Consider the following 19,085-nt stretch of genomic DNA (forward strand, 5'->3'; position numbering starts at 1 on the left):
TGTAGACGTTCTGACGCAATACGCCTAGATTCGAGGTAATTAAATTTAGAATTTCAGAATTTTTAGGTTTTTACCGCAATTTCTTAAAACTGCCACTCAAATGATTATGAGTTTTTTGGTTATCACCAAAGTTTTACTACTTTCTAAAAAAATAAATATGATTAACTATAATAGTATTTAATAGATACACTTATTTTTTGTGTTAAAGAACACTGCTGGGCCACGCTTCATTTCCGTTAATTTATTTTCAAGTCAGATCGCTTCAGCCAAGATAGTTATCAGTTATTAATTATCTCAAGGGAACATTTGGTGTAATTAATACAATCGTTTGCACGCGACATGTCGAATAATGATTCTCCTAAGGTATTGCCTATTAAAAGTATTGCTGACAAAACCACCGCCGAGAACGGGGCAAAAAAGGTGCGTTTGTTTTTACTTTGAGCCTTTGTTAAAACAATAGCTTGCACTGTTACTGATTTTTAGTCACTGGTTATTGTAGGCTATCAAATCAATTTATTTTTTATCAGCGTGCAGTGACTAGTATATTAAAAAAATATTGACAAATATCAGCATCAGTGCTTTTGGATGAGTTCTAATTATCTATCGTTTTTGTATTAAAATGCTCTGTGTAATAACATTTTGTCCAGAGATATTTTTTCATATTTGTCAAGTATTTCTTTTTGTAAGTCTGGCTCCCAACTCTTGTCTTGCTTGGTTTCGGTTGGTTTTCTGTAGATATATTTTCCAATTTTGGTTGAGCATATCCTATAGGTTAAAGCTGAACATTATGTTGCCATTTGTATAGATACTCCGGTAATTACAGTAGGCTGCTGCAATGTCTCTTACGTTGCTATATTTCAATTTTTATATTGAAATACATTATATGGCAACATTGTAATTCCAACTTTGTTGCCAACTGGAAACGATATAATCGATAATGAGACAATGTTTCCTAAGTCACAACTTTTGCTGGCGCTAGAGACTGCGATATGGAAGAAATTATGTTATGCATAATTAATCCAAACCCACACACAACATCAGTGTTGAATTTGCCTTGTCATTTCATTTTATTTTGACTATGTTCAGTTTGTACTTTTGCTTGGTCATGTGGGAATTAATTTGATAAATACTGGTTAAGGTACAAGCGAAGTTGTTAATCTATCGTAAGCAACACTGATACTTACCAGTAAAAGGTACTTCTTTATTCTATAAGTCCAACAAGTAAAATAAGCATACCAAAATTCTAAACGATAATATTAATGATAAAAGGCTAAAATAGCCAATAAAAGTTACACCTTTACTCGAATGGTCATCCATGTTTGCTTGCTCGGTTCATACGGCTGGAGGTTTTGGTAGGATAGTCAGATGAGAGTCATGGCAGTCCTTATATGTAAAAGCTCTGAAGTTGAGATAGGGAAGTAGAAAAGGATCAGCAGATGATGCATAAGAAGGCTCCATTGGTTTAGGGAGGAGATAGAGGCTCCGGAGGCAGAGGGAAGAGAGAGGGAGGAGATAGAAGCAGAGGTGCGCGTGCGCCTCAGGAAAGGGAGCCTTGAGAAAGAGAGATAGATTGACTGATAGATGCTGAGTGGTTGAAGCTGTTCTCTTTTATATATGTCTCGGTTAGCCTGTGAGAAGGTGTTTAGGAGCTCCGGTTCTGTTCTGATGAGGCATAAGAAGGCTCCATAGGTTTAGGGAGGAGATAGAGGCTCCGGAGGCAGAGGGAAGAGAGAGGGAGGAGATAGAGGCAGAGGTGCCTGTGCGCCTCAGGAAAGGGAGCCTTGAGAAAGAGAGATAGATCGACTGATAGATGCTGAGTGGTTGAAGCTGTTCTTTTTTATATATGTCTCGGTTAGCCTGTGAGAAGGTGTTTAGGAGCTCAGGTTCTGTTCTTTGTGTTGCAGAAGGTTAGCAATTGAGTGAACTTATCTTAAGAACGTCCTGAGAGCATGATTAGAAATGATGATTAACTCCAAATGTCTTGGTCGTGTCTAGTACAGGTCTGATATCTTTTAATGGTTTCCTGGCATGTCAATTAGTGTCTTTTTCCTTGTGAGCTACTTCCACAGGTTTTTAAGCTGCTTGTATATGAGTATACGATGACTGTCTTTATTGCTGTTCCTCTAGTGTATTAGGTGTCATGTTCATTGCAATAGTGCATATATGTCCCCGATGTTTAGTCATTTCTCCATTATGCTATCTGCGTTTGCTAATATTTCTATACAACAACTGTACAGGAGCAGGTAAATTTGATTTACTAAATAATTTTAATTTTTAAGCAGGCTTCTTTTAGGTGTGATAGTCAATTTGATGTGCTGTTGTTAGAGAACGCTCGGAAGAGAAAAGTTAAAAAAAAAGCACATGATAGCCATGAAAATTATGCCGAAGTGATGGCAAAAATCAAAAAAGCTACTGGGAAGGGAATTGTGAAAGGTAATTATCAAATCAGAAACTTCTAATCGTAACTATTTGTTTATTTTATTCCATATACAGTGAAGCATGGATAACTCACCCTCGTATATAGCGAACACATGGTTAACTCGAATGGATTTGCTTGGTCCGTTCCCACGCAATGATAAATGGCTCTATATAACTCGAACTCAACACTGTTATAACGACTTGTTTTTTGCCCAACGGCTACCGAAACGGTTGCTATCGCTTTAGAAAATCATTTTATTCCAAGCCATAGAGGTAAACCTCAACTTTTCATAATTCATAAGCGTCGTTATTACCTCCATCGGCAAAATATTTTTGTCAACGACTTTTCTAAAGATTTGGTGAAATTTGATTTATCCTGCTATACAATGAATAACACGGGCTAGCCGGGTCACGCGCACAAGGATTTTCGCCACGCACATACAAAACAAAAACAGCATGTTGTTTTTGTTTTGTATTTGCGTGGCGAAAATCTTTGAGTGCATGACCCGGCTAGCCCGTGATGAATAGTTTTTCGATGTTGATTCCGTGTTGAATCAACGTCAGAATGTTGAATGTTTAAAACGTCTCAAAAATTGTTGTAAGTAATTAAACGTATACGTTGTCTTAGCTAAAAAAACTATTCATCGTTTGACCTAAACACAGAATACGTGTGTACATTCAATAAGTATCCATTCAAAAGGCGTGAGTGATATACAATGTACTGTAAAACCTCATAAAACTTTTAATTGAACTGCCTCAGAGTGTTGCTCTTAACGAATCCCAGGCAAAATAAGGTAATCTTTGCATAAACTTCAAGAAAAATCGGCAAAATTGATCGCGGGTAAAACGCTCAAAAGAAAAAGATGTATTTTCTTTTGAGCATTTCAGCAATGATCAAGTTTTGCCAAGGTCAATCTAAAAAACGTCCTAGCAATAACATCACCTCAAACAACAAACCAATCTCAAGTGATAGAAAAATCTCTATACTTTTTGATAAAAACGTTTTAAGCTTTACATTAGAAGCATTAAATTTGAAACAAGTCATTTGTGCTTTTGATTTATATTATAGTTTGTATATGTACATGTATCTACTAATAAATAAGTAAATACATGGACTTGTGACAGTGCTCTGATAATTTGAACACTTTTGCTCGGTCCCTTGAAGTTTGAGTTATCCGAGTTTCACTGTATATATAAGCTAAGGTCATCCTATACTTCCTTTGATTTTTTTATATTAATGATTATATATATATATATATGTATATATTATTTGCTGAATAATTTTAATTTATATGCAGGCCTCTTTTTAATGTGATAGTAAATTTTATGTGCTGTTGTTAGAGAAGACACGGAAAAGACAAGTTAAAAAAAAGTCGCATGATAGCCCTGAATATTATGCTGAAGTGATGGAAAAGATCAAAAAAGCTACCGAGAAGAAAATTGTAAAAGGTAATTACTGATTCTGAAACTTCTGGTCATAAGTATTTATTTATTTTTCTCATATTAGCTAAGATCAGTCTATACTTCATAATTGTTTTAAGATATTGAACTACATGACTAATTCAAATTCATTGTGCTGTCATTGATTGCTCTCTCACGATTGTGCTGAACAAGTATAAATTTTTTAATAAGAAAGCTATTCTTGTTTGAAGTGATTTGTAAGAACTTGTATGTTAGATGTTGTTGCCAAAGTCTGTTTTATGATCTTTTGCTGCTGTCACACCTTCTTTTCTTGAAAAGTTTTAAAGGTTTCTAGTAGTTCCATCATTTAAATATGTAGGAGCTTTGGCTATACATTTTTCTCGATCTATTAAGTTTATTTTCCAGTAGTACTTCTGCAGTACTCTCATATCTCATATATTTTATGCGTTCTCTGGTTCCACTCATGTATACCGTAAGTCCTCATGCTCAAGCTGCGCGGCTTGTGCTCAAAACCAGATGACTCACGAAAGAAAAAATAATCCTCCAACAAGCCGCGTATGCCCACTGACCGCGGCTAATGACTGAGGTTTTGTCGTCCTTGACCCCTTCAGGAGCGAGAGTGTTGAGAAGGGTTTCGCTACACCCCGTCATCTTGAGTAAGAAAACAGGCTACATCAGTACATGCGAAAAGAGTTTTCTTTTACTTCCAAGTTCGAATTAAAATTCCTAAACCCTTGCATCAAGAACTTACTTGCTATGTCTCAGCTAGATTTTTATTGCGCTGTTAGAGGGCTTCACGTTTATGGAAAGATGCCGGGCAAGAATGAAACAGTTTTAATAACCTATGACTGTGATGAGTTAAACATTAGCGATAAATTCTTCTTTAGTCTAAAGTATTCCATAAATATGACCTTGAAAATAAACGAGTAGGTCGCCACGATCCTGTACATAAAAGTGTATCATGACTGAGATTCTATGGTCATAGCGCGGAACTGAGCAGTGACCGCATTTATCGAGAAGCCGCCCTCAGCCTCACGTAAGTTTTAAAAACTTGGTTTTAGCCACGGCCTATGACCTTGAACCAGAAGCCGCGCCCAATGACAAACCGCGCGGCTTGAGCATAAGGACTTACGGTATGTATATAACATCAAACAATGAGTTTTAGTAACTTCATAAATTTACGTTTGTTAAAATCATCACTCATATTTATTGGTATGTATTTTATGATGTTGCTATTTTTACAGAATCTTTACCATGTACATCAAATCGGCCTGATTCACCGACTCCGTGTGCATCAAGTTTTTCAGCAGGATCATCAAGCAATGTTGACTTGTCAAGCATATCCACAGTCAACTCTGTCGATGAAGGTTTGATAGCACATTCTTAAAGATGATGAAAAAGTGTCATATAGTGTGTACTAGTTTTAATTGAATGTTTGTATACTTAAAATGGTATAAGAATCACCGTAAATTCTGGTATACTGGCATGGTGTGGCTTTAGTAAGCTCCGCGCAAACCTGTTTAAAGTCCAGGCTGAGGCGAGTTGCGCTTTACAAAAACATAAATTTGTTATCATAAGTTTTTCTTTAAAATGACTACCAAATGGTCACTCGGTACTAAATGCTGTTGTAGATATTCAAGAATATATTAACATAAGTCGTCAACATTCCCTGACCCCCCGAAACACTCAACATTTATAGAATCTAGCAAAGTAAAATGGGACAGCGTTCGAGATGAACTACACGCTGCCTTTGCCATGGGCATATCTGTTCGACACATAAGCAAGATGAGTAAGTTTATATATAGAAACCATAAAAGGATGTATACATTTGTTGTAATTTTATATCCATGAAAAATGCTATAATTGTGTTTTTTATTGATTTGTCATATTAGCATTGAGTTTGTAATGCTGGCTTTGTATTGTACAAATCAATGCATCATTATTACTGCAGTTTTAGGTGATCGTTTTAAATATCAATACGAAGATTGTCCCAAGTGCAGAGGAAAGATCAAATGGACAGGGCTGCCAGTTACTTTGAGTTTGATCTCAATAGATGGTAGGGAATAACTTTGTAAACATTGTTATGTGTCAAATTTAAACCTACATCGCTATAATTTGCAACTATTATTGTTACACTCAAACTTCTGCAAGCGCACTACTTTCAAGATATGTATCGTATATTGCGATGTATGTTTAAAGCACATAAGTTACATAATTTTTTATTGTATATTTCAATACATCAGTCTTGGCTTTCGAATGAGACTTTGTTTGACATGGTGAGACAGACATCGGTTGGTGTTCATAGGATTTCTCCAGAGCTCTACCGCAGAAATGTTCAATGTTATAGGCTCGAAAATTGTGATGTCACAATTTTCATATGCGGTGTTGTGTGATCTTACCGCTTATTTTATTGCTTACCGCTTATATTTATCAACTACGATAATTACGCTAATGGCACGCGAAGGTAGGACAATTCCAGAGAACCAATAAAGATGACAAAGGAATCAGTGTCGTTAGCTCTCCATGTACAGATTATTTCTATGATAAATAACTCAGATTTCAAGCACCATACTATGTTTTCCCGATGATACTATGCACTAGCCCTCTCTTTTTATTATGTTGAGGGGCACAATTGAGACGACTGTAATTAATTTCAAGCATTGCATGATCTCGCGAGAGTGCGATTGGCATATATTCTTAGGGCCACGCAACTGCAGGTCACAATTTGATCAATGTGATTTCATTACCTTTATCAACGACAGTATATTTATTGAAGCATAATTAACCCAGAACATGTGTTTGTATTGGTCAGGCGTTAGCACGATCCGCGGGCATTGTTGATTATCTAGAATCCTAGTTTATTATTAACGCTCTCTGGGTTTAACACCACCGATTGTCACAGGAAACCGCAGCCTCAATGGCAACGAAAGGGATCGACTACCTAAGGCTAAATAATAATTATAACATCACATTGTGGGAACCGCAGCCGAGTGCTTTTTTATTGCAGAACATACTTTTGACACCCTGTTTTTCATAGTTCTATTATTCTTTGTGTATTGCATATAGGCTCATTCGAAAGCCAAGACTCTGCTGTATTGAACTATATAATAAAAAATTTATATAATTTTTGTGCTTCAAGTTTTATTAGCAAGATCCTTGCTCTATAAAAATGACCTTACTTGCGATACTTCTTTCATAATCTCTGGTTTTCAGCCCCACATTTGAGTCGATATCCTTAAAGTCCGAAAGAGAATTCCGCCACCTAATGTCGTTTTCAACCGCATTGAGAGCTTTGTCGCAATATTTTATTTCTTTTAGGCCTGGTGAGAGAATCTTTTAATATCCCGAGTTGCCACCAGTGCCTGTGGAAGCCAGTTGCAACAATGGCTGATTATGTTACCCTTGGCTTGTGGCCAGTATATGCAGAAGGGACTGCGTTTTTCCAGTTCGTTTATATGTTTCATATAAGCGTTCTTCTACATCACAGCCCTAGCCTTGGCATGAGTAGCATTCTATCAACGCTTAAATTTGTTACATCTCTTGATGCGAAGGTGAACTAATTTCTATTAGGTAGTAAATGTTCTTGGTGCAAATGTAAGTTGCAAAATCAGAAACATCTGTTTTTTAAAGTTGCAATTCTGGTTGGTTCAAAAGTTTTGGCGGGCACCATATGCAGTAACAACTTAAAAAATGTCTGGTTCATATACAGTACGTCAAAAGTATAGTTGCGGTGTGCCTACATATTGTGTCAGTGTTGCTTTCGAATTATATTTATTTTTTGGCATGCAAATCTGACAAAAAGAAAAGAAGAATCACCAGGGGGGTCTTCATTTTATGGCCAACTCACATAAATATTGTTTGTCATTTTTTACAATTAGAAGGGAGGAGCTGTGCGCTCTGTTACTTAGTTTGTCATAATGCAAACCAGTGTTTTGGAAAATTTCGCTTTGCCTGATGCAAATATACATTTGGTCACATACTTTCTTGAGAGCTCATCTTACTTTCTATCACGCATCTACTTGGTAGGATATATTGTACTAGCGTAGTCCTTTCTCCTACACAACTTTCTCTATCGCACATTTGTTATATCTCATGCAAGTTTCATTGCCACTCGAGTTTCTTCGTTTGCTATTGAATAGTGATAAATTATGTTTAGAAGTCCGATTCATTTTGTTTGTGAGATGAATAAATTAAAGAGTATGTACAGTGTGAAGCAGCGCAGTATATGTTCTTCCGACTGACAGTGGTCTTTATTTAAACACCGTGTAGCAATACACTGACAGTATCATCGCAATGACATAACTTCGGAGCACGCAGTCTTTTGATATAAAAATCCTTATCAACAAGCTGACTATTGTCAGTGATAAAAGACGGAATATAATGGAGCAATAGCTTAAATCGCTCAAAATGTAATTCAAGCATCTTTCATTTACAGAAAATCGCCAATCGGCACTTGCCATTTTTTTCTATCCTACAGCTGACTAGCTCATGAATATACAGTGGAACCTCGGTTCTCGAACACAATCCGTTCCAGAAGGTTGGTCGAAAACCGAGTTATTTGAGATCCGAAACAGGTTTTCCTATTAGAATTAGTATATATAAGTTTTAATCCGTTCCAACACCCTGAATGTTTACCTTTTTAGTATTTTATACATTATATTATGCATGAAATTGCACATTAAAATGCTGACCAACACATACTGTAAAAAGCAATGTATATCTCAGAAAATGTTAAGCAAAATGGCAGACACAAATAACATAAACATAAATGTAACCCAGGCTAATCGTATGTTCGCGTTGTCGTAATCTTCCATACGAAAGATTACGCTAACATGAACGTGTAAAAATAAAAAAAAGGATAAAGAAAAGAATTATGAATAGGATTTTTTACTTGGCTACAAGATGTTCTTTTCTCTTAAAATATCTATCTAATGACACTTGCTTGTGCCTTCTTTTTAGCACTTTTTGGAAGTGGTTCATGATAGTGTCGTTAAAGTCATTGATGAATCTGGTGGCTGCAGCTTTATCGGGGTGGTGGAGTTCGACGAAATTCTGTAACTCGGCCCATTTGCTACACACATGTTTAATCTCGAACAATGCGACAACAGTTGGTCACGGGGAGAGCGATCTACACCCGTACACCGCTCAGCATCCCACCCTCATGTACGCACTCACGCGTCGCACCGGCGTTCGAACTATGATTTTTGTTCGATCTACGAAGCAAGAATTTTTCGAATTTTTTGTTGGAACTCCGATTTGTTCGAACTGCAAGTCATTCGAAAACCGAGGTTCCACTGTATAGAATTGACTTTACCTTTTTGATTCTCATAAAGTCATGCTTCTTGCAGTTCTCATTAATGCTTTAATAATTTCAGTATTGTATATACACTGCATATTTATCACGCATTACGTAGAAGGACAAATTATGAAAGTTCACGAAACAGTATAATTTTTCTAAATAGTTCAATTTAAGGCTCATAATTAACAAAATTGAGTTTCTAATTTTTAATCTGTGTGGTAGGAAGAATTACGGTAAACCTTGATAGATTAACCTTCTTTGAAAAGCACTAGATGAACATTAAAATGTAAGACTTCTGTGATTCTTCCGACAGATTGGTGGTAGTATGTCTTGTATTGTTTTAGAATATGATCAACATTTCACAGGAGACCTTTAACTACAGCTTTTCAGAATGGCGAGTAGCACAGGCAAACTATTTGTGCTCTGTTATCAAACCATTTGTTTGTCCATGCTGCAAAGAAGAGCCTCACACCATACACATTGATGGCAATATGAAGCTGTATCATTATAGATCTGCGGGAAGTTGAGAAAGTTTCATAGTTTATTTTTAACTGTTTATGTCTTCTTTATTTTCCTTAGTGCCACAGTTTCTCATAAAGAAACGTTCAGTTGCCACAAACTCCCATGCAATTTTGGTGTTCCTTAAAATTTGTTCCTAAATTAACAAATAATTGCATTTGTGGAAGAGACAGAGCAACAATACAATATGGAGGACCAATATTGTAATACGCACATTTGTTTGACAAGAAAGTTTCCAGAAGGGCTATTATTATGCTAGAATAAAAAACATTATTTTCCAAACTTTGTTGTCTTTACTTGTTTAAATTAATTCATTTTTAGGATGAGTGATGATGATAGAGGACGTGAAACTGCATCGAATCTCTTTGTTCCCTCGAATGAGGTCGCAAACGAAGTTGCTCGAGTTGAACCGAATGCTGAAAAGAAAGTTAGTAGATTTGTGTATGTAGTATTTTACCAAAATAGTCCTTTTATTCATTCTTTACTCCTGTTCAGTCGCTCGTCTCATAGAAGTTCATATTGTCATCTTAACTAAATATTTCTCCTTTCACACCATTTCATGAGAAATCCAACAGTTTTGAAAAACATTAGGAAGTCCATAATGGATTTTAAAACTAGTTTTTCACAAAGGACTTACAATTCCGTATTGTGCGAGTAAGGATTATTAGTTTATTTAATTATGCCTGCCAAGCATATATTTCATGTTTTCACTATAAGTAAAGTTTAGGCCTTTTTTCAAAACAAGCAGGTAGTTTGTTATATGTATATATGTATTAATCCTAGATTGGTCCCTAAATTAAAGAGTCAAGTGTTTCAAGTTGATTATTCAATTGAAGCAAAAAGTTTCCATTGTTTTAGCAGTGACTAACACATCAGTACCTGAACGACTATATGGTATAGCTAACTTATGGTATAGCTAACTTATGGCATAGCCTAATAACAATTGTGGCTCACTCGCTCAATGCTGTTTGCCCACAGGTTTTCTATAGCAATAAATGTGCAATTTTACAAGCAGATGTTAATTTGGAAAGTTTTTCACAGTTAAAAATTACCTGCAACCTGCTTCTATAAAACCTTTTGCCATGCTTTTTTGTCATGGCATTACAAAATAGGCCATGCCAAAAAAGTTTCAGTCTGGTATGTTCAAAGCTCGTCAGCCAGGCTTAGATGAGGCTATGCTGTGGAAAAATAATTCATCTCATTAAGTGTTACTTTGACTTGTTTTGGGAACTTCAAGTACACTGGTGATCTGCACTGAATTCTCCTTGAATGCGGCTGCCTAATGAAGTTCTTAAGAATCTCATACTGTTCATGGCTAGCATGGTTGGTGCAATTGAGTAAGAATTGTTTTAGCGGTAACATTGTGCCTCATTTTATAAGTCTGTCAGACGGTGAATGATGAATGGTCATTTTCATCTAAATGGGGCTATGTGTTACAATTGTACAGCCAGACTAAGCTAAGCTATATAATTTTACGCAAGAAAAAAACAGTAAGGCTCATTTCCTGTTTGTTATGCACTACATTGCATCATCGCTTCCAAGCGCAAAAACAAAGTATGGTTAGCTAAATCTGATCGTACATCATGAATTTAGACACAATTTAAGGTAATCTTAGGTTATTTGGAATGGTATATCTTCTTCAACGCCGAATAACTGCATATGTACCTTTTTAAGATTTAGTGTATAAATATATCTTTGTTACTATCTACGTACAATGTGTAATTTATTGTTAGTTTCCAGATTTGTCTGCATGTGGCAATTGGAAAGCTATGGAAACATGCTCAAAAGAACGAAGTAAGAAAGATATCACCGGTTGTATGGTTGCAACATGCAGACATTCTTTTTATATTAAAATGCCTGAACATGACAAGAGAGGAAGTGTTTGTTCACACTTACATATTGCAGGTGAGCTTTATACATTATTGCATTGTTGAATCATTATTAGCAGATAGTTTTGCATTAAGAATTGCATTGCTGGTAAGTTGTGGGGTATTTGATTATGCATATTTTTTTCTATTCATCTTTTTTTTAGTTGACTGGAGTAATGTGTCGTTTTAAGCGCATCCCTAGCCTACTTTTTGAAGCCTCTTCGAAACTTCTATTCCTTTTTACATTTGTTGAGTTGTACAAACTCGTATTTATTGTGAAATTTGTTTGCGCTGCGCACCCAGAGTTATTGCTGGGTTTGATGAAATATGTGCAGTTTTTATTTGCAAACTTTGGAGTGTAATTTATTTTGCTTGATATAGGCTAATTGTTTGCTCAGGGTAGCACTGATTAAATATTGCTTTTGTGCAGAGCTTTGTTCTCAACATAAATGTCGCTGTTACCCATGGCTCACCAAAATTTATCCACAGCTTGCGGCTTCGCAAAAGACATTTCTGAGCGTTTTGCATGCAAAAGATCACAATTGGCTTGTCAGGTGAGCATTTTAGCGCTTAACAGGTTTGTTCATAGTAGCTTTTCATGAATTGAAACGTTTTGTCTAATATAGTTTTTGAATAAAGGAAAAAATGAAAGTTGCCCAATCTCTTCTACTGCATACTGGTGTCTGTTAATAAGGAAGGGCCATGTTACATATACAGTGTATTTTATATCTCTATTGCAGTAGCTTGAAACTCGGCAATTTTAGTTGTTTTTTGTTTGCCAAACTTGGTCCAAATACAAAAAACATTATTGTATTCTGATCGTATTATATGCATATGCATATTGAAATATATATATATATATATATATATATATATATATATATATATATATATATATATATATACATGTATATATTTCAATGGTTTTGGATAAATAGTGTTAAGCAGATAACTCAAAACTATAGGAATTGTTTGTACAGTATAGTTTTATTTTTTTTTAAATAACTCATCCTCATGACAACGCTCTTTCACAAGAGTCTAGTAACAAACCTTCACCTTGCTTTTTAGTAACATTGAAATATCGTTTCATCATTTTGCACTTTCGTTCTTATTTGGTATCATTTTCATATGACAAATGGGTTTACTAAGTTCAGTCTGGTTTCTTTTGTCGATGTTTCAAAGGATGATATGCAGTAGCTGTATCTACTCTTAAAATCATTGACACCAATTCTCACACGTTGGACTAGTGTTGTTATCTAGCCTTGTTACGATGGTTTGGTGTACAACTTCTTTGGCTAGGCAGTTTCCATCTAAAGGATGATTATCTTTTTGCCCACAGTTACAAGTTCTCGATGTTTCTTCGATATCTATGTTGATATTGCTCTTTTTTTAGTACAGCCTTTTTGTGTCCATCTATTGTTTATTTGTTGTTTGGCCTGTATGAGTCAGTGGTCTTTGTAGTTAAAAATGTTATAGACTGGGTGGTTGTCGAAAAAAAACTCTTTGGCTTTATCTGCACTAAATCGATGTTAATTATATATAATTTTTTGAAGTTAATATACATATATTTTATTATAATAGTGTACCCATATATTTTCCTGCTCTAAATTACGGAGTTCTACATTTTATTGGTTTTGTGTTGTAAAATCTATTTCAATCTCTTTAGGACGAAAAAATCGATTGGCACAGGCAGCCATATTTTGGAATTTTCGAAAGAAGGTAAAGCTACCCTTCCAACTCAACAAAGCCATCAATAAGGTCAGTTAACTAACTTGAGTAGTCACTGCATTGGCTGTTTAGCTCTTTTAATAAAAATTAATGTTTAAATGTTACAAGGTTTCTCTTAGCTAGTGTTACAAGTTCCGAGGTACTCATGAGAAACTAATTTTAGATTGTTTGTTGTGGAAGGAAAGTAATTGTATAAAACGCTACTTTTACTATTTATTCGTAGTAACCATATTTTCCGGCTTTATCATTGCTGCTATCAGAATTATCAAGTGGAAAGAATCATCATTGTGGAACACAATGCCGCTAATGCTATCATATGTACATGTATACACACGTACTAGATGAATGTCAGGCGTTGTACAGGTATATGCAACACACTCGTTTAAGATTTAAAATAGCTTATAAACGGTGGTAGCTAATGTAGTTGCCCTTGGCTAAGTTTCTTTACCCAATAAATTTGAGTAACTCAAACTAGTTTACATCTTTATTATAATAAGAGCCACATCCGAAGCTGTCTGAAATAAACTTTTGCTTATAATTATGATTACGTTACGCTAGTAACACGTGTGTACTAAGCCTGCTAATCCGAAAATACAAACCATGATTATTGTTTTTAAATAGAAAAGGTACAAAGGTGAGTCGTTAAAAAGGCAAGTCTGAAAAAGCTTATTGTCAGTTCGCAGGCAAACCATATAGCTATATCATATTAGAGTGTAGTACACTTTATTGGCCAATAAAAACACGCATTGATATCGAGGTCTTTTAGAAACGTTTGCATCTGGTAACATGAGACTGCACTGACATCTTCGCTTTGTCCCACATCAAATAACTGATTGCGTTACTTAGGACATCACGTTCGTGGTGAAATTTCCGTCAATGCAGTAATAATGAAGCATGTAATAATGTAGCCAATACACATTATGTGTAACATTGTGTATGTGTAATCATGTGTCATAATTTTGTGTATGTTGAATATGCTTTGATAACGCCTCATGAGTTTGTCTTTTGTGTTAATGTGCGTTTTTATATCATTGGTGTTTTGTATTTTAGTGCGCTTTGCAAATCCCTGTGTTGCGCAAGGTCTTATCTGAATGTCTCAGATTACATGTCTCTGATATAGATGCCATGGCAAAGCGATTGTGTGCTAGTAATCAAGGTGTGTTACAGAGCTGTAGTGGCTAAGCAAATTTTATGAAAATAGATTCTTTTCCTGGATAAATGAAGTCTAGTCAGCTCTTTCATTGCACATGTATGCTAAGAATTTGGTGCATTGACATGGGTTTACGTCATCAAATATGGCACATCGTCACTATAGGTTTCCTTGCTAGCCTCGCAAACTTGATTTTTCGTATTTTTCTCATATATCTGTTTTGGTCAACATGTAGATCGATCGAGTGAGCAAGAATCTCTTGAAAGGATAGCTTATGGCATACAAAGAATGACCATGCAAATGACAAAAGTTGCTGGTATGTTCCTACAATTTTCATCACATGCACTGAAAGTGTAATATTGTTAGACATAGCAAAATATATGCTAGGGAGGTAGATGGTACTACATTTGCCCCTGTATTGACTTACTATTAGGTATGTGATGGTTCTATAAGAAATGTTGGCACGCAAGTGTACATTTTTGTCACAGGGTAGCTTTTTGACAATTTAGGTGTTTGTTAAGCTATTGCCACACACACATGCATTCTATCAAGTTAGAAGAAGAATGAATGCTCAAGTTGCCTAAAACATCGATTTGTTTGGATGTAAAACACTCTACATCATAACATTGTGCTACTATAATGTTTTACATCTATCGTGGTTTAATAACCTGATTAAATAGTCCCTTTGGTTAACTGGACACAATAGCCGTATTGAATATGTTTCATTGACAGTTTGTCAATTTAATTATTATTTGTTGTCTAGATTCTAGCAGAACTCGTGCTAAAATCTGTAACAAGAGACGGACCCTCTATGAATAGCTGGACAAGGCGATTGACAAATACATCAAAGTCAACCCATCTCGATGGAGAGATGACTTCAATAATTGCACACAAACTTTGATTTTCCCATGGACGAATTCTTCAGATGCAGTTTCCCTCACCCCTGAGCTCCTTTCGTTAATAGAAAAATACAACCTGCTGCAATGAATGGAAGAAGAACTTGATATATTGCATCATGAACGCTCTAAATTGCTCCGATATGCAGGTACAGTATTTATGTATGTTTGCATGTGCAGTTGTGAAAAGTTAAAAATTAGGAATGCTTACAATGCTCAGTTTCACTCGTGAGCATGTAAAAGTTGTTCTCATTAACAGAGATTCTCATGAGATCACACAAGTTACTGACATGGCTCACCTATATTGTTCATATCGCAACCAAAACAAATTGAGAACTATTTGTGTTCATAGAATTCACAAATTATCACTGTAACTGCATGTTGTAGTGCAATTACTACAAGAGTAGAAGACAAGAAAAGTTGAGCTTTCTAGAAACATCTTTATCTCAAATTTTGCGGCATCCTGCCAACTATACTTGTGCAAGGAATTCAATAATACTCAAGTTAGTCTCACTGCTCACCTAATTATTCGGTCATTTTTTCAATGTGGTCGTTTAGTGATGCATTCCTACATAATAGCTAGTTCTGCCTTCTGCCAAGTTTAGCGTATCACATGAGAAGTTGTCATTTATCATTCATCCTATGAAGGTTGCTTATTTATTGTTACTTCTTTTGCGCGCACAGCATGTTTGGTCACAACTGTGGCCTAATGAAGTTTAATTTATAAGATGTTCTACTAACATCATATGTGACAACATGTGTGACATGGCAAATATACTAGAAGGAAAATGGATAAGAAGCCCCCCATTCTCCTCTACTTGCTGATATCACATCGATAGTGAGACGATTGCTAGTGATGATAGTTTGCATATGCAAGTGTGCCTAAGTCCATACAAGACAAGGGCTATTACCCTAACCTTACTGAGATTGTTGTAGTTGATTTTTGGTGTAAAATAGATGATGATCATATGTCTTATTTTTTCTTTGTTGTTTAGGGAAGTTATGTACCAGAACCTTACACAGATGATGAGATGTGCAGCAGTGAAGATAGTAGTGATGATGAGATTTAATAATTGTGAATTCAGCCCTGTACATCCCTGCATATAAGCCTATCTTGTATATAAACCAGCCGTAGAAAAACAGCCCTGAAATCTGGGAATTTATAACAATTCACATATAACCTGGCCCTATAAATCGTAACACGCGGTACATACCTGTCAAAACAAAGATCTGCAGAAATGGAATGAATTTTGTCGGCTTAGTACAAAATGTTTCTGATTGGCGAGTAGTTGCATAATTAGCTGATTGTACCTCTGCTTAAACAAATGAAAACAATCAACTGTTTGTGTTGGGTCAATGGAAACCATTTGCACCTCATGCTGACCTTATATAGCTGTAATGCGTCTGATAATCGCAAAGAAGAAATTAATATAAAGTATGTGTTTTTGCAAAGCAAAACTAAGGTCACCACGAGGTGCAAATGGTTTCCATTGGGTCAACACAAAAACTTGATTGTTTCCTTTGTTTAAGCAGAGGTACAAAAGGCAAATTATACAACAACGCGCCAATCAGAAATGTTATGTACTAAGCCGACAAAAGTCACTCCATTTCTGCAACTCTTTGTTTTGATACATACGTACAGTATTTTAGGATTTTTAAGGTCCGCTTACATGTAGGTCCGCAGATTGTTATAAATTCCTGATTTCAGGGCTGTTTTTCTAGAGCAGGCTTATTTGCAGAGATATATGCTATATGTGGGGATATACCATATATCTCCGCATTCAATGATCTTCAAGCTAGATCAACAGAGCTGATACAACACACCAATGTCAAATCTACATGACTGTTATGTTCGTTACACATTAAGTATTTTTACCTTAGCTGTATTTCCATTTGTATACTATACATTTGCTTTAAGAAAAAGCCCTCTATGGGTAACATGCATTGCTAAACTGGTTAGCCTGCTATCACATAAATTTTATCCAAAACATTAAACCTTTCCACAACTGTATGTCAGCGACTTTTGCGTGACTATTTAGAATTTTATTATGTAAACTAAATAGCAAAAATGCAATGTGTGCGATGGTAAAGGCAGTTACATATATGGGTTTTTTTATGATGGCTACTATAATGCACCACTTCTGGTTATTTGTCTATTTTGTCATATAGTTTTCTTATTTACCAAGGTTGCTGAGATTATTGTTAATGTTCCTCTTTTCTATAGCTCAGTCTGTATTACTTGTTAGATATGTCATAGTGGCAACTACTGAACAGCAATTTGGGAAACAAACGTATGCAGATCTCATGTGCTTGCCCGTATGAAAATCCTTTTTATTTTTGTGTATGTGTCGCTTTTATGTAACTTGCATATATTCAATCGTTTTGCATATTGTCATATTTAGCACTAATAAAACTGATTCAGTGTATATTCATCCTGATGAAAACAGTTCATCAGTTTTCAAATAGACGCAGCCTATAGAAAATACAGTGGTGTAAGCATAATCTCATGTATATGAACAAAGCTACTCCGATCAGCCCTCATTTTACATACAGTTCAAAATATGCTCATACGCTGGCCTATGCTATATGAAGAAAATTGTCCACTGAGAAACCTTGTGTTGCTTTGATTGGCTTATATTTGCCTTAATAGCAATGTTGGAAGGCCAACAAAAAGAGGAGACAACTTTGGAACGGTGTTAGAAGTTATCTCCCCACCATGGCAATGAGTTACCAAACTTTAGGGTAAATTGCTTAAAACATTTAGTTCACTTCAATAACATTGAGAAAGGGCAGTTAGTAAGAGTGTTCATAGACCTTGGCAAAAATAATTTATTATAGAATGGTTTCCATATAGCCATATAACCGTAATCATTTTAAACCTAAAAGTATTCTCTTCAGCCTAGCTTACATCAATGATATACAGCCCCATGGGGCTGTATATCATTGCTTACATGCAAATTAAAATAATCATTGAAGCTGACAATGTACTATACAACAATTCAAAATGTATGGCTGTAATACTACGCGTGTAACTAATTACAAATGAGGTAATTAGTCTAGATAAAAGCGAAGATTTTTAAGAGGCGCTCTTGCATGCTAGAGAATATATATGTGGATCATGCCATTAATCTTTAGATCACTGGTTGGCAACCTTTCAGTAATTGTGTGCTGACTTACGGCCTCAAATTATTCAGTGGAGCAAGATTTATATTTGTATAACAATTGAGGTCAATATATGTATTTTCAGTATAGTTTCTTTTATAATATCCAATAATATATAAGTTTATATTATGTGAAATGAAACAAACTGTTTAAATGTTTGTTTTACAATAACTAAGTTTTTATTATTAATGGCACCCTTGCCCTTGCATGGCCTTAATCAATTCTTCAATATTGTTGACATATTTTGCTATTTTACACAATTCTCTGGATGTTCAAGTGTTAGACGGCTTCAATGTGTAAGCACCACTGCTTTTATAGCAAAAAAATTTGCTCAAACGAAAAAGTTGAATGAGAAGCTAAGAGGAAGCTAAGCTAGAAGAGCAAAAGTTATGTTTTTCATATAGACAATTAAGCTTGGCAGGAAGGTCTAACAGTTCAGAATTGCAGAAGACCTTTTTAAATTTTTATCTTTGAAGTCGATTCGTGATCTTGATCGTTCATTTTAAAGCTCACTTCCACTGACGCTTTCATTTGCCATCTTTCGAGATATCATGGCGTTTTACAACAATATAACTTGCACTTCATATTATTACAATGCAAATACATTTGAAGCCCTAATTTTA

At 35.4% G+C, this 19,085-nt stretch overlaps 1 long non-coding RNA gene across 1 annotated transcript; it reads left to right on the forward strand.

Annotated features, from left to right (window-relative positions):
- Positions 1-15,322: 15,322 nt before the first annotated feature.
- LOC137392168 (uncharacterized) lies at positions 15,323-16,498 on the forward strand. The gene is made up of 3 exons (XR_010978218.1): positions 15,323-15,449; positions 15,688-15,803; positions 16,296-16,498. It is a non-coding gene; the product is annotated as an uncharacterized lncRNA (long non-coding RNA).
- Positions 16,499-19,085: the final 2,587 nt, after the last annotated feature.

This window comes from Watersipora subatra, chromosome 3, assembly GCF_963576615.1.
Source record: "Watersipora subatra chromosome 3, tzWatSuba1.1, whole genome shotgun sequence".
NCBI lineage: Eukaryota > Metazoa > Bryozoa > Gymnolaemata > Cheilostomatida > Watersiporidae > Watersipora > Watersipora subatra.